The sequence below is a fragment of the Monodon monoceros genome, unplaced genomic scaffold (assembly GCF_005190385.1).
Source record: "Monodon monoceros isolate NGI ecotype Baffin Bay Population unplaced genomic scaffold, NGI_Narwhal_1 Super_Scaffold_21, whole genome shotgun sequence".
In the NCBI taxonomy this organism is placed as follows: domain Eukaryota; kingdom Metazoa; phylum Chordata; class Mammalia; order Artiodactyla; family Monodontidae; genus Monodon; species Monodon monoceros.
The window spans coordinates 60,872,039-60,887,881 of NW_021703778.1; the positions used below are offsets into that span (position 1 = coordinate 60,872,039).

The 15,843-nt window shown below is 46.4% G+C and overlaps 1 protein-coding gene across 2 annotated transcripts in view; it reads left to right on the top strand.

Annotated features, from left to right (window-relative positions):
* The first annotated feature begins 4,182 nt into the window (after window positions 1-4,182).
* CGNL1 (cingulin like 1) overlaps window positions 4,183-15,843 on the top strand; it is a 154,132-nt gene continuing 142,471 nt past the window's right edge. The window contains exon 1 of one of the 2 annotated variants that reach the window (XM_029239141.1): window positions 4,183-4,203. The gene's annotated coding sequence lies outside the window, so the exon portion shown is untranslated. Of the gene's footprint in view, window positions 4,204-6,257; window positions 6,534-15,843 lie in introns of those variants that run through there. The other variant, XM_029239138.1, reaches the window with a different exon arrangement.

Consider the following 15,843-nt stretch of genomic DNA (forward strand, 5'->3'; position numbering starts at 1 on the left):
AAGCTACCTCAACTTGTTGTGGCTGCTCTACGTGCTGAAGTTTCCCTGGCTTCCAGCAGGGAACTCCTTTCAGAAACCCTGGTCTGAAACAGAGGAGGATGGCTTGGGATCAGTCATCCCCTAGAGGCCTTCCAGTCTGAAGTCTGTGACTCTCCAGCAAAGCTCCAGTCCTGACAGATCCAGGAGCAGTGGAGGCTGCTCCTCCACTTAGTAATTAAGAATTCGATCTTGGGCAAATTGTGTGGCTTTTCTGAGCCTCAACTCCCTCATCTTTAAAATGAGGATGAGAACATCTACCAGGTTGTTCTGACATTTAAATATTAAATGTGAAATTCCTCAAGTTGCTCAAGAAATCCAAGTTCCTGCTGTAATCACGGTCACCTTGATCACAGGACTGTGGGCAAAGGGAATCACCAGTCTGTGGCCCTCAACCTGCTCTTGAGTTAACCGGCTCATAGCCCTAAGGTAAGCCCTTACACTTAAGTTCTAGGAAAATAAATCATATCTACTTCTGCAAGATAAACTAAATTCTAGTTTTTATTAGTTCAAGGCCGAGCCACTAAATAGTCACACCTGGCTTTAGACATATCCAAGAAAAATGTGTTCTGGAAGGAGAAATTCCTTGTTAGAAGGTGTTGGCCATCACAAATGAACAAAAATACTTAGCCTTGGCAGGGGGGAGGTTTGTTTTCCATTGAGGTTGAAGGGGCTTGAGCTGCATCTTGACAGTAGCAGCCTCAAAAGCAATTTCTCTAATAAACTGATCTCCACTCCGCTTCTTTCCTTGCCCCCAGTGGCTCTCATTATTATTATTATTATTATTATTTTGCGGTACGCGGGCCTCTCACTGTCATGGCTTCTCCCGTTGCGGAGCACAGGCTCCGGACGCGCAGGCTCAGCGGCCATGGCTCACGGGCCCAGCCGCTCCGCGGCATGTGGGATCTTCCCGGACCGGGACACGAACCCGTGTCCCCTGCATCGGCAGGCGGACTCTCAACCACTGCGCCACCAGGGAAGCCCACTCTCCTTTTTTTTGTTATCAGGAAAATACCTGCCTGGAAGTGGGGGTCAGTTGCTGATTAAATGCTTTTTCGACAGTTAACAAATATGTACCGAGTGCATAATTTGTACGGCTCCTAGTGTGAGGGTCTAGAAGTAGATTTGTGGCGTTCGGCACCACCCTCTCCTTCATGAACTGCTCATCCTTTGGCTTCTATCAGAGACTTCCCTGGTTCTTCCTGACAGCTCTCCGGGACCCTTCTCCTTCTCCCTTGGCTGGTACCCGCTGCTTCCTGAGCCCTTAGTGAGGGAACTTCACTCTCTTCTCCTGGCGCCTGGTCCAGTCCTTACTCTACTTTACCCTCTACTTCCCAACCCCGCCTCCTGCTGCCTGGGGGGCATTTTCACTGAAAAGTGCCATCATTACCTCACAGTCCATGGAAACTTCATCACCCCTCATAAAACAATCATGCCTATTTAAGGTGCTCCAAGCCACCAGCTTTGAAACCTCAGTTTTGTCTTTGCTTTTTCCATTCCCACACTGCACACATTTGCTCCCCAACTCCTAGGGGTCTTCTTTGGAAATTTTTTCTTCCCTCTCCCTCCCTGCTGCAATCCCCTCTCATCACTTTGCTGGTTCCTGGGCTGCCGGTTTCTGCCATCCCAGGTTTCCAGGGTCATTTAAGCGCCCTCTGTAGGATGCAAGTTCCATTCCAGCCATTTTGAGGTATCCAAGTGCTGTTTGGTTAACTTGAGCCCCCTCACTTTGATATTGGATGCCTTTTCCACCGTCTGGACCCATCCCCCATTCTAGTATGATTCCCTACAGGCAGCTTCCATTCAGGAAAAGCCAGACCACACTCTGAATACTGTTCACACACCCTGTCCACCTTGGGTGTCTTCCTGGACTCACCTGCATCTGGATCCATTATTTCTAGGATAGCTCAACTCCACTTTCTCCAAAAAGTCTCCTTTGACCATTGCTGCCTCTTTTGGATAAGTAGAATCCAAATCTCCCCACCACCCCCATCACTATTATTTTAAATGTTTGTTTGTTTTTTTAGGTATAAGTGACATTTGGCATTATATTAGTTTCTGGTGTACAACATAATTCGATATTTGTATATACTGCAAAATGATCACCACAGTAAGTCTAGTTAACTTCCAGTTACAAAGATTTTTTTCCTTGTGCTGAAAACTTTTAGGATCTAATCTCTTAGCAGCTTTCAAATATGTAATTCAGTATTATCAACTATAGTTACCATGCTGTACATTACACCCACATGACTTATTTTATGACTGAAAGTTTTTACTTTTTACTCCCTTCACCCCCTTCACCCGTTTGAACCCCCTCAGTTCCTCCCACCTGGTAACCACCAATCTGTTCTCTGTATCTATGAGCTTATTCTTTTTTGTTTGTTTTTGTAGATTCCACATATAAGAGAGATCATATGGTATTTGTCTTTCTCTGACTTGTTTCACCTAGCACAATACCCTCAAAGTCCATCCATGTTGTCGCAAATGTCAGGATTTCCTTTTTTATGGCTGAATAATATTCCTTCTTTTTATGGCTGAATAATATTCCATTGTATGTTTATACTATATCTTCTTTAGCCATTCATCCATCAAGGGACACTTAGGTTGCTTCCATAGTTTGGCTATTGTAAATAGTGCTGCAGTGACATTGGGGGTGCATATATCTTTTCAAGTTAGAGTTTTCATTTTCTTTGGATAAATACCCAGAAGTGGAATTGCTGGATCATATGGTAGTTCTATTTTTAATTTAGGGGGAAACTCCACACTGTTTTCCATAGTGGCTGAAACCAATTTACATTCTCACATCCTCACCAACACATGTTATCTCTTGACCTTTTGGTAATAGCCATTCTGAACAGGTGTGAGGTGATAGCTAATTGTGGTTTTGATTTGCATTTCCCTTATGATTGCTGAGCACCTTTTCTCGTACCTGTTGACCATCTGTACGTTTTCTTTGGAAAAATGTCTATTCAGATCCTCTGCCCCCTTTAAAATCAGATTGTATTTTTCTTATTAAGTTGTATGAGTTCTTTATATATTTTGGATATTAATCCCTTATCAGATATGATTTGCCAATGTTTTCTTGCATTCACTATTACTTTTTGTCTTTCTATATTGTAATTTTAAATTATTGAATTTTCAAGTGTCTATTTCATTCCATACGTCAACAAACATTTACTTATTAGTACAGGTTGTGTGATATTCCATGTCTGTTTTCTTAGGTAATCTTCACAACCTGGTGGGGTGGGTATCCTCCCATTTCACAGGTAAGAAAACGTTTTTTGCTCAAATTCCCGCAGCTGGTCGGCATTCTGCAGTTTCCCCTGGAGCGGGCCTCAACTAGATACCAGAAATCTGACTTCTAATCCCAGTCCTACTACCATCAGCTGTGTGACCTTAGGCATCTCACTTCCCTGCCTCCCTAACAGGGACGGACATTTATTATTGGCGACCCCTCCACCAGTATTTCTAGACTTCGTAGGTGCTCAATAAACACTTGCAGATTTGATTGTGGTAGGAGAAAAGTTATACCTTAAAGTTTCTGACCAGGTAGGGAGAAAAAGTCTGCCTGTAAGGGTAGGGAAAAAACTGGGCCAAGGGGCCGTGGGGAAGGGACAGAAGGGAAGTCGGGGGTGCGAAACAGGCAAGGCTCCCAGGAGACGGGGAATTTGGAACTGCCGGGGCTCGGAGGTGAAGAGTACCGGGGACGGCGGAGGGGAGGTGGGAGGACATTTCTATCTGGGGAAGGGTGAGGACAAAGCGTGGCTGGAGAGGAGTGTGAGGCCTGATGGGGTGGGATGGGGAAGAGGTTCTGGCAGAGGGGCGGGCGCGTCCCGGCCGAGCCGAGTAGGCGCAGTGTCGGGGTGCGGGGAGACTTGTCCCGAGGGCCGGGTCGGCACGAGGGCACGCGGGAGTGCAGGGACGGCCCGCTGAGCTGCTGGAGCGGGCGGGACTAGCCGGCTCGGGCGTGGGGCGGGGACGTGCGCCGGGATCCCCAACCCGGGCGGCCCCGGCCCCAGCCCCTCCTCCCCGGGGGCGGGCGGGGCGGGGCCCGGGCTCGCCCGGCCTCTTGGCGGGGCCGCGGTCCCTGCACTCGGGCCGGGCTCTGCTGGCTGCGGCTGGAGCGGGACCCGGGCGGCGGCGGCGGCGGCGGCGGTGGTGGTGGTGGTAAGTGAGCCGGGAGCGGGCGCGGGGACTCGGACTGGGAGGCCGAGGTGTCGTCGTGAGCGGCGGGGTCCGGAGGGGCTCGGGCCCGCCGTCCGAGCCGCGCGACGCGCCGCGCCCGCCGCCAGGCGCGCGGGTCCCGGGGCTGTAAAGTGCACTCCTGGCTCCCGCTCGCGCGCCCTGGCGGGGAGACGTGCAGGACAGATGGTCGGGTTCCCGGGGGCCCGCGTCGGGGACGGGGCGAGGGAGGGGGCTCCGAGACCGCCGTGTAGTGAAGAGGGACTGGCAGCCTTAGCACCCTTGCCTCGACCCTCGGGCTCGAGTGACTGCTGCGAGTGAGCCAGGGTTCCTCCCGGACCCAAGCGAGCACCTCGGTCCCTGTCGACTCTGTTTTACTTTATTTCTGGGCGTGCTGGTCTCGACCATCCCTTGAAAAGAAAGGGCGGGTGGGCGTCCCTCTCTCCCTGGCTTTCCCGGTCCAGGCAGGTCGTCCTGAAAGACCCCGCCTCACGTACGGCACACATCCTAGCTTTCCAAGGGACTTTTCCAAGTTGCATCACTGTTTGGCCTCTACACAGGTGCTTGGCTGTCATGTTGGAGTTAGTTACAGAGGATTTTTAAAAAAAACTTTGTATATTTACTCTGTGTCTATCCCTTCGCCCCAAGGCTGCGGTGCCTTTCCAACGCTGCTCACAACGCGCTGTTCAAAACACGTTGCGGATTTCTTTTGGGTATTGGTTCTCAAACTTGGCTGCACATCTAGAGAGTTTTAAAAAATTCTGATGCCTAGGTCCCACCTCTAGAGATCCTGATTTAGCTGGTCTGGGGCGCAGCCTGAGCAATGGAATTTAGAAAGCCAGGTGATTCTAATGTGCTTTGGGTTGTGCTTTTCGCTTTCCACACCCACTTTCTGAACTGTTAAGAGGAGATCGTCTCAGCTGCTCTCGATTCTGCCTTGTGTAATCCACCTTTGCACCTGAAAAACCTGTGGGCTGGTGCTTTCCAACTTTAAACTGCAGATGGTGCGTTTTTCTGGAGTTCCCTGTGTTTCCACCTCTGTTCACAGAAAATATTGCTAGTGCACTTTCTGCCAAGGAGGTGACAGTGGAGGGATTAAAGTCATGAAGTCCTTGCAAGGGTCAAGGTTATGCTACAGGGTTCTTATTCAGGGAAACTAAGTGATAGTTTGACTTGTCCTATTTGGAAAGGATTTCAGATTAAAAGGAGGAAAAATAATTTAGGAATCCATCAACTTTTGGAGATCCTCTGGCACAGATTATGATTCTGCATAAATGTGTGGGGAAATTTTTTAAGAATGCAAGCTGACAAGGTCCTTATTATTTTGTAGTTGATATGGTGTTAATATGTGTGTTAAGCTTCATTGTGTAGATGGGGCTTATTCCTACTGTGTGATTAAGCCCAGCAGATGTAATTAACACAGTGTATATTTCTTGTTGATAGCATAATATCTGAGTTAGGGAATTGGTGCCTACAGTAGCATGACACATCTGAGGTGAGACCTTTGCCACTTGTCTAATGATCTTAAAAATGATAGGGAAATAGGCATAAGGAAAAATCGAATATATGTATACATTGACTGAATTTGAGCATATGTTTTCTTATAGTGTGTTATTGTGACAGTCTCCTGGGATCTTGGTTAATTTACTGTGGTACCTAAGTATGATGTTTGTATTCGATTCCCACCTGTATGCTACGTGGCCACAAACCAGTGGATTTCATTTTTTTCTTAGGCGCTGGCCCTCTATGTGACATTTTTATTAGTAGTGGTGTGACATTCTTTTAAGAGAATGCCCTCCAGAGTTGGAGGAAAGTTTGTGTTCATTTCTAGCTCCTAACGTGAGTCAAAAGAACATTCATTTTGAAAAAATTCAAAATGGTAGAGTTTGGTCCCAGTTGGTTTCTCTCTCTTTCCCATCTTCCATTACCACGCGCTGCTCCTATCCCTGTGCTCAGTTGCTGGAAGTGGGGCCGCGGTGGCATTGGGCTTAACTGTCTTGGCTTGAGAATGGAGGTTATGTGGAGGGCATGCTCTCACAGGGTGGCCCCTGGCCGGAATCCTCAACCTTTGGGGGAAGAAGACCATATGGAAAGTGTTTTCCTACTGTTGAGTTTTTTTGTTTTTTTTGGACCAGGCCAACAAAATGAAGCCATGTTACTGACTGGTTCGTTAACTTGCTAATCTTATCTCCATTTAGGGGCAAAATGTTGACTTGACGATGCTGTCGAACTCCTAGTGCCTGAAAAGTTGCACCTGAACAGCAATGGTTAAACTGTGAATATAATGGTACATTCTGGAAAAAAAGCAAGAAAAAGTATGTGTAACTATGGACCTAACAGATTTATTTAAGCATTTCTCCCTTTTTAGTAGTAACTCTAATATTCTAAAGTGATTAGAAGAAAGTAAGTGAAGAAAGTTAGTGAGGGGCTTCTTTATTTAGAGAAAGGGTATGCAGCATTCAGAAGACTGATCTTTGATTTGTGTTAAGAATAGACTTCCCTATTGGCTTTTTTTTTCCCCTTCACGTAGGGATGGTTAATTTGCTTGTATTGATGGGGTTGGGGATGGTTTAAAGAATTCAATGGCCTCCTTAACTCCCTCTGTCCCCAGCCCTGCCTGCAACCCATTTATCTAAGAGGTGCCATTGACCCTTTTAAAAAACACAACTGATTTTGTGCTCTTCCTTTCTTTTCCTCCTCTGATCCTGGCACTAAAGGGCAGTGAAATGGCTGAAAGGTTGGCATCGGAGGAGAAAAACAAAGTTCAAGGGGAATTGAAAATTGGGTAATTTTCCATGAATGACCAAGTGCTTACTTTATTCTGTCACATGACATTGCTGTTATCAAGAAACAAGTTATACCATGAAAACCCTGAAAGTAGAAGAGAAGAAAGGGGGATTTGATGGAAAGAGCACCAGGGTTGACCGGCTTTCATGTAGGGGAAGCTGATTGGAGTTTTCAGTCAAATGCCCCAGTCTGACCCCACTTTCCTTCCTTCTTCAGGCACTGTCCTCCGTCCCCCAAACCGATATCCCTGGGAGAGAGAGTGCTTCATCTTAAATTCATACCAAATTTTTGTTTTTGTTGTTTCTTTATTCAGTCATATAACAAATTCAGTTCTTATGAAGCCCCCAGTCCTTACTAAGCTCTGTTATCATTCACCGATTTCGTGGTAAACGGGGTATGGAGCTTGAAATCTGGTGGAGATGTAAACTGGGGGTTACAGTAAGTTGGGAACTCTTAGACGCACGATGAGCATGAAGAACTGTGGGGGGAGCCGGGTACCACCTGGCTCGCCTCCCCTGGGTGTATAGATACCTTGTCAATTCATTGGCAAAGCAGACACAAGAAAAGCTCTTCTTGGGTTTAAATTATTTTATTAAGTCCCTACGTCAAGTTTTAAATAATTGACTTCAGATACTTTTCTGATGGACGAGAGGGGTTTGTACGCCGATCCTGCCAAGGGAAAGTGGGGAGTGAGGAAGGAGGAGTTAGGATTGCGATTTGTTTAAGGAGTACTTAGGCAAGCAGTGCAGGGATACGACCGGTGTTGGGAAGCTGGCGGAGTACTTGGCTGGATCCCTTTTTGCCATGATGGTAACTGGCAACCTCAGCTTAGTGAGTAGAGGCTACCCCTCCTGTGCAACTGAGCTGGGAGGAGGGTAACAGCAGCCATTGTACTTTGAGAGCAGGTGGGTCGGTTCTTGTCTGCGGCTCTGGCCCGTGTGTGGATGTTCGTTCTTTATCATACTGTTGTCCCTTTAGCTCAGGTTTCCTTGGACAGACAGGAAACTGGACTTCACACTGCTTTTCCTTGGGAAGGTGGTTTCCAAACAACGGACTCACAGGACTAATAACCCCAGGGTTGTAAGAGTAGTTACATTTGTTGACTGTCCACCTTTCACATGTCAGGTAGCGAGCGGGGCCCTTGCCCTCTGTCGCTTTAAAACCTGTACGTTCCTGAGGGGCAGGTGGAAGCGGCCTCATTTTACAGATGAGGAAACTGAGGCCCAAAGAGATCCTGGGCAGCTCAGGCGCTCTAGAGGAGTGGCAGAGCTGAGGTTCCAGAGCTCTCGGGTCTGCCTGAATTCAAAGCTGAGGCCTTTCCACTGCTCCTTGTGCCTCTAAAGCAGAACTGATTGGGAAATTGAGTTTTCTGTGCCTTGTTTTTCTAACACCACAGTCCCCTTAGATCTGGATTGATTTACTGTTTTCCTCTACGGGACGATGCGTAATGTTAGACTGAAGATCACTGCGGGCTTATCATCCCAAGGGAAATTCTATGAAATCCTATTTTTCTGGTTCTTTAAACGGAGAGGATAGATTAGGCTGTTTAGAAAGGCTCTGAATGGATCCCAAATCCTAGGTTAGAGAGACATTGTCTCCACATTTCTTCAAGTTCTGCAAACCTCTGAATTTCTGGAGGTAATTGGTCCTTGGGTAAGAGATTAAAAACAAAGTTCAGTGTCGCATATTCTGGAGCAAAACGAAGCCGTGCACGTTCAGTTCCTGTTTATGTGGTACTAGCAACAAAAACAAAACTTTGCTGCATTGTTAAGTACCTCAAGCTCTTAAAATTACAGGTCAGAAGGGTTTAGAGGCGTGCGGAGCTATAATTAGGAAAGGTTAAGTTGAAAACAGGGTTACCGCGTGTGTGTCCGTTACTGCAGTGGGCTCTAGCTCTATATTTCACCCTAAGGATCAGCTCCATGGAGGGTCATCATGGAGTTAGTGTTTGGGATTAGGGCACAGGGCATTTGTCATGAACATGGAATATTTCAGCCTCTTGTTTTATAGGGCGGGTTTATCCCCTGCTGTCCAATCACAGGGCTTTCTGCTTGCCTTTGGTAGAGTACATAATGGCTCAGGCTGTTATATACTTTGTAGTTTTCTTAAGTCTATAAAGCCCCTTTATTATTAATAATCTTTCACCCTTGCTTATCTCTTTGCTAGAGGATTGAGGCAAGATGATCAAGATTTTCTAGTTTTGGCTTTAATAATTCTCCAGAATTATTATTAATTATCTTTATTTTATTATTGCTAATTATTTCTAATAATTATTAATAATCTTTCACCTTTGCTTATCTCTTTGCTAGAGGATTGAGGCAAGATGATTAAGATTTTCTAGTTTTGGCTTTAATAATTCTCCAGAATTATTAATAATTATTATTAATTATCTTTTTATTAATAATACCAATTATTATTTCTAATAATTATTAATAATCTTTCACCCTTGCTTGTCTCTTTGCTAGAGGATCGAGGCAAGATGATCGAGATTTTCTAGTTTTGGCTTCAATAATTCTCCTGAGTTTTATTTCTGACTCCCCCTGGCTTTCTAGCCCGTATTTTATTGCATTTGAAACTGGCACTCTGTTTTCCCTTGCAAATTGGAGTCCATTCAGGGAAGAGGACCCCCTGCAGCTAAGACTCCTCCCAGGGATCCTGAAACGTCAGTGTTGTTGATACCATTTTCCAGGTGAGGAACCTGGTGAGGTCTGGAGTTTTGTGGTTCCAGTTCAGAGTTTGAGACGCTGTTAATGGCTGCCCTCTCTTTTGATTTTATTTCAGAGGAAAAAGAAATGGCCCAGTTTCCAAAGTCGTAAAGAGGTTCTAATATATCCTATGAACTAATCCATATCCTTGAGCTTTGTTGTAGCTGTATTACAGATAGCTTTTTGTAAAAAAAAAAAAAAAAAAAAAAAAGAATTTGCTTCTCCATTTTTGCCTATAAGATTTTTATCCTTCTTATTAAAAACAGTGACTTAGAATTGCACAGCAGCAGCTGAAAAGTGGATTAGTCTCTCTCCTTGCCCTAATCAAATATCAAAAACCTGGAAAGTTTACTGAGTGGTGATTACAGTGAAAGCTTTAAGAGTTGGAGAGGAACTGATAGAGAAAGAATGGAGGGAGAGATAAGAGAGAGTAGTTTGGAAAGGGACTGCTGGCTGGAGTTTACCAAATTTAAGATTTTTCGTACTTGAGAGTTTCAGGCTTGAGGCTTGAGCACCTTTGTTTCACATGTAGTCAGGCCAGCTCAGCCCTAACTGTGCTGCCCTGAGCCACCCGAAAGCTGTTTTGTGGGGTGGGGTGGGGTGGAATGGGGTGTAAGGTTAGAGGGAGAGAGGAGGTAGGGAAGCAGGGGGAGGATTAGAGCCAATAGTTAGCTGGTTCTTCAGGTCTGGCCTGCTCAGGGCATGACCACCTCTTGCTAAGGGTCTGGATACCTGCCTTGAGTCCAGCTTCCTGGGCGTGAGGCAGCTGGGTGGGATGCAAAAGAGTCACCGGACTTCCCAGGAGGCCTGCCCAGATCAGTGATTCTCATAATAATAGCAGATGCTCCTGGAGCATTTACGTCCAGCCTTGTCTGAGAGTGTTCAACATAGCTCTATGGGATGGGTACTATCATAAACCCATTTTCCTGGTGAGGGAAAGAAGGCCATGAGAAATTGGGTCACTTGTCGAAGTTGTGCAGCTGCCAAGTGGTTGGATCCAGGGTTCAAACTTGTCTGGCCCTGAGATGTGCTTCTCTGGACCCGGAGCCCTGGTTAGTGCATGGGCTCTGCATTCGTCCCCTCGATTCACCCACTCATTCATTTCTTCACAAATTGTTGGCTGCTTGCATGTGCCTTTATCTCAACAATTAGAACACCATCAGTGCCCTTTGCTAACATGTCAGAGGAACCCCCCTCCCCCCAAACCTGTAAACAAACCTGTAAAGCGGAGGGCTCTCTCAGCTGACCTCGCACCCCTGTGTGTAGCAGAAACTAGATGCTCCATAAAGTTTTGTAGGAGGAAGGACAGAAGTCATTCAGCTTTTTGAAACGTGACGTCCTGTATTTCATCTGTGTCTCTCTAGCAGCCACAGTGATTTCTAAACAGAAAGAGAGATGAGCGCTAAGAAGGGTGAGACTGTGGGGGAATGTTTCACCAAAATAATAAGGGGGAATTCTTGATAAAGGCACGTTTTAAAAAATGTATTTCGGGCTCTCATGGTCAGTGATTGCTGTTTGTATTTGTGCTTAAAGCACTGTTATTCAAAGGGCATGCCTACTCCCAGCTTGCAGGTTATTTTGTGAGTCAAGGAGGCCCTTCAGCCTTCCGGGCACGGCTGGGACTGTTTTTGCAAGCAGAACGCATTGTCTTTGGACTTGAGGATCAAACCCCTGGAGGGTTCAAGCCCACCTCCATCTTCTCGGGGCAAGGCTCCGTTTAACATTTCAGTATGTGAGCTGGTAGAAGGTAGATCCGCCTCTGGTCTTCTTGTTCCATCTTCCCACTGTGGGGTGAGAGCACTGGGGTCTCACCTGCTTGAATTGGAAACCACATTTACCCATCACAAGGAGTGTGGTGTTCTGGGCAGGTTCCTCATCCATTTCAGGGTTGTTTCCTCATCTGTAAAAGGGGCATGTAGCTCTTACCCCATAGAGCTGTTAGGGCCACATCTCTTGGACATAGTATAGTGGCTCTCAAAAATGGGGCCCCCGCTGGGGGACATTTGGCAGTATCTGGAGACATCTTGGTTGTCACGACCAGGAGTGGTGGTGGCTACTAGCATCTAGTGGATAGAGGCCAGGGATGCTGCTAAATACCCTACAATGCACAGGATGGCCCCCATAACAAAGAATTATCCAGCCCAAAAGTCAGTACTGGGAGGCTGAGAGCCCTGGCAAGGTGGCACCTCTAACAGCGGTGGTGGTTTTTAACATCTCTTATCAAAGGGAGCTGATGGCAAGTGACAAAGAGCCCTGATTTCTTAAGTGGGGTGGAGGGAATGGAATTTAACCTTTTATTGGTGCTTCTGGGTTACCTCACAGGCGCCCCTGAAATGTGGGAAGAGCTGTTTTCTTCTCCATTAGCGTGCTCCTTAACCATTTGTAATTGTGTGCACCTATTTACATATAAATAATACATATAGATTTACATATAAATAAGTTATATGCTAAAAAACATCCCCTAACAACTCAGAGTAGTTAAACCTGGCTCTTCAGGAAGACAGCAGAGTGGGGCCCTGGAGTAGAAGCCAGGTGCCTGCATCCACCATGTGGCCTGACCTTGGGAGGCTGGCTTTTCTCCCCCAGGAAAGGACGGGTAATCACATCACCCTCCTATCTTACCACATTGTTCCCGGGACTAAATACAGTAAATCCGAACACATGAAAATCGCTCTGTCCACGTGAAGTAGTTCTACACACGTGAAGGTGTAGTTTGATTCCTAAGGTGTGATTTTGAACGTGTTTTTCAGAGAACTCTGTGGTCACTCAAGAAATGCCAGTGAAAAAGGATTAGGGCTCAACAGCCAAGCAATATCCGTGTTGCGGGAAAAGTGGGAAACTAGGCCCAGAAAACACTCCTTCAGCAGAGCGTACGATTCGGTGGCAGAGTGGCCGTGCTCTGAGTTGGGGTGCAAGCTACCTGCTCTCCTCCCTCTGGCTTCATCCTTTGGCTTTTCCCCTATCTGCTGGGTGACCCTGGGCAAGCTCCTGGACCTCCCTGTGCTTTGGTTTCCTCACCTGTAAAATGGGGCTAATGATAACAACACCCACCTGAGGACAGGTGCGGTGGGGGGTGGGGGGGAGTGACTTGGCCTTAAGTGCATAGTGCACATGGGAAGCTTAACTCAATAAATGAGTTATTAGTAAAATAATACTACTTATTATTTTGGCCTATAGCATGTATATTTATATTCATGTGAGGAAAGGATTGCTCCTGGGTTAGGAGCTGAAAAAGGATTTTTTCCGGAGTTCCTGTTATCATTTTCTATTTTATGGTGGTAAAATACATACTGTGTAAAATTGCCCATTTTAGCCAGTTTAAAGTGTACAGGTCAGTGGCATTAAGTACATTCCCAGCATTGTGCAACCATCACCACTATCTAATTCCAGAGCTTTTTCGTCACTGGAGAGGGAAACCCTGTAGCCAGTATGCAGTCATTTCACATTCCTCCCTCCCCCCAGGCCCTGGCACCACCATTCTACTTTCTGTCTCCGTGGAATTGCCTATCTGGGTATCTTATATAAATGGGATCATACAACATGTGGCCTTTTGGTCTGGCTTCTTCCAGTAAGCATCATGTTTTCCAGGTCCATCCATACGCTGTAGTGAGTATCACGACTTCATTTCTTTTACCTGGTGTCTTTGTAGAGTAACCCAAGCCTCAGTTTCATCAGGCATGTTCTCCCACATTGTGTCCTGTTTTCAAGCTTTAGAACATCTTTCTTCATTTATTTGGGTTCTTTTTGGCCAGCCTTAGTTTTTCCACTTTTCCTGTCCGGTGATTCTAATGACCCTTGAAATGAATATTGGAGTGACATTGTCACGCCGGGTTCTCTGTGCCGCCGGGGAGTAGGTCTTATTAGGTATTTTATTTCTGCTGAAGAATTAGCAGCAGGGGGACACACACTGGCCCAGAGTTGTGCTTCATTTCCCCAGGACAGCACGGCAGGTTTAAAAACAAGTGTCTGGAAAACACACCCACCAGACCATTTTATTCCTCTGGGTAAAAAGCTTTCCACATGAGGAGTGGCCCTCAATTAAGTTGTTTAATAAAAACCTCCCTCTGTTTTAAAGCTTTCTTGGGAAGTGTTTACTTTTTTTTTTTTTTTTTTTGCGGTACGAGGGCCTCTCACTGTTGTGGCCTCTCCCATTGCGGAGCGCAGGCTCAGCAGCGGCCATGGCTCACGGGCCCAGCTGCTCCGTGGCATGTGGGATCTTCCCGGACCGGGGCACGAACCCGTGTCCCCTGCATCGGCAGGCGGACTCTCGACCACTGCGCCACCAGGGAAGCCCACACTGCAGGCTTCTAAATGAGCTGCTGTGGAGTCAGGGATCCTTAACCCGTGACTTTAATAATATCCTTTGCTTTAGATTTCCAGGTGGAGGCCTGGGCCAGATTTGTAGCGTGTCATTGACCCAGACAATCTGGACTCTCTCCTCCCCACCCCGCTTAAACCACCAATGATAGAAGATTCAGAGAAGCCTGAAGCCCTAGAGATGTAAAGCTAGCTCCTGGAGAGAGAGACCAGACTGAAAGGAGATGGTGTGTCACCTCCATCCTCCCAATTCTGAGCTCAGTAACAGGGTAGGGGCTTCAGTAAGAAGAGACTGAAGCATTTAGGAGAGCAGCTCAGGGCTGTGAGATGCTGGATCCTTTAGGCAGGGCCTGAGATTTCAGCCAGGCTCTGGAGCTTTCTTGAGTTACAGGCCATGGGCCCTTATAGCTGAGGAGGCTCTGCTTTTTGCTTTGACTCTGGAGAGGTGAGTAGGTCCTGCCAAGAGGAAGCAGGATGTTGGCAGCTTTAGGGGGCTTAGAGGTTCTTTTGTGGCAGATGCTAGGATTTATCCCAGAGGAGTGTCCAGGGAAAAGCTGTGTCCTGAAATAAAGGACGCTGTGGGATGGCCTTCCATTTGTGCTGCTTTCCTGGGGATCCGCATCAAGCTGGCCCAGGACTGGTGGGTGGAGAAGCCCAGGGACCCTGGCATAGGTTGGGATTTGCAGAGGCTGCAGGGCCTGGCGGTTACGAGCCTGGACTCTGGCCTTGGACTTCCAGGGTACGAATCCTGCTTCTGGGGTTATATGTTATATGAGTGAATCTTTAAATAGAGTGCTTGGAACAGTGTCTGCATAGGGAGGTGTATGCATGTATGGTCTTATACACTTCACTTCGGTGACTCCCCGGTTAAAATCGAGGAATGGTCCTTATTTTCAGAGCTAATTCACCTCTATGCCCAGCAGCCTTGTGCAATCCATGGGAGAGGGTGAGATCACAGGACCCTTAAAAAACAAAACAAAACATGACATTCAGATGGGGAAATCATGCTTGATGAACCCATTATGTTCTCTGAGGGAGAAAATAAATGTGGGAAGAAGGGCAAACCAGTGGATCTAATTTATTTAGATTTCCCAAAGACCTTTGAAAAGACTTCATGCCAAAGGTTATTAAATGTGTTGAGATTTCCCTGGCAGTCCCTGCTTCCAGTGCGGGGGGAGCGGGTTCGACCCCTGGTCGGGGATCTAAGACTCACGTGCCACATGGTGTGGCCAAAAAAAAAAAAAAAACAAAAACAAACCAAAGGTTATTAAATGTGTGAATCTCCCACTACTCTGTGTGTGGCAGTGAATGTAAGAAGGAATGTGGTCGAAACCCATCTTCTGTATTGTCCTTGATAAGAGGAGAAGAGAGATGGTGAAATCACCACATTTGCAGGTGAAGTAGAATTCTTTTAAAAGTAATATTGGAAGAAGACATTGGAGTTAAACTATAGGAAGGTTTTTTATTTTTATTTTTTAAATAATTTTGGATACTACATGGAGCTGTCAATTATAATTTTAAATAATTTGTTCGTGGTCAGTGGTGCACCTGGGCAGCCAGAAGTTGGAGCTAGGAATTGTGTGTGCTGCTTCCTAGCACAGCTACCCATCATATGCCTGGAGTATCATAGGTGCTCAGTAAATGTATGTTGAGTGAATAAGTGAAGATTAATAGAACAAAGGGGTTCATTAAAAATAATTCAAGTAGTTTACAAAATAATTTCTAGTTTCTGTCTTTAAGAGTACATTTGTATGGACTTAAGGACACGGGGAGGGGGAAGGGTAAGCTGGGACGAAGTGAGAGAGTGGCATGGACA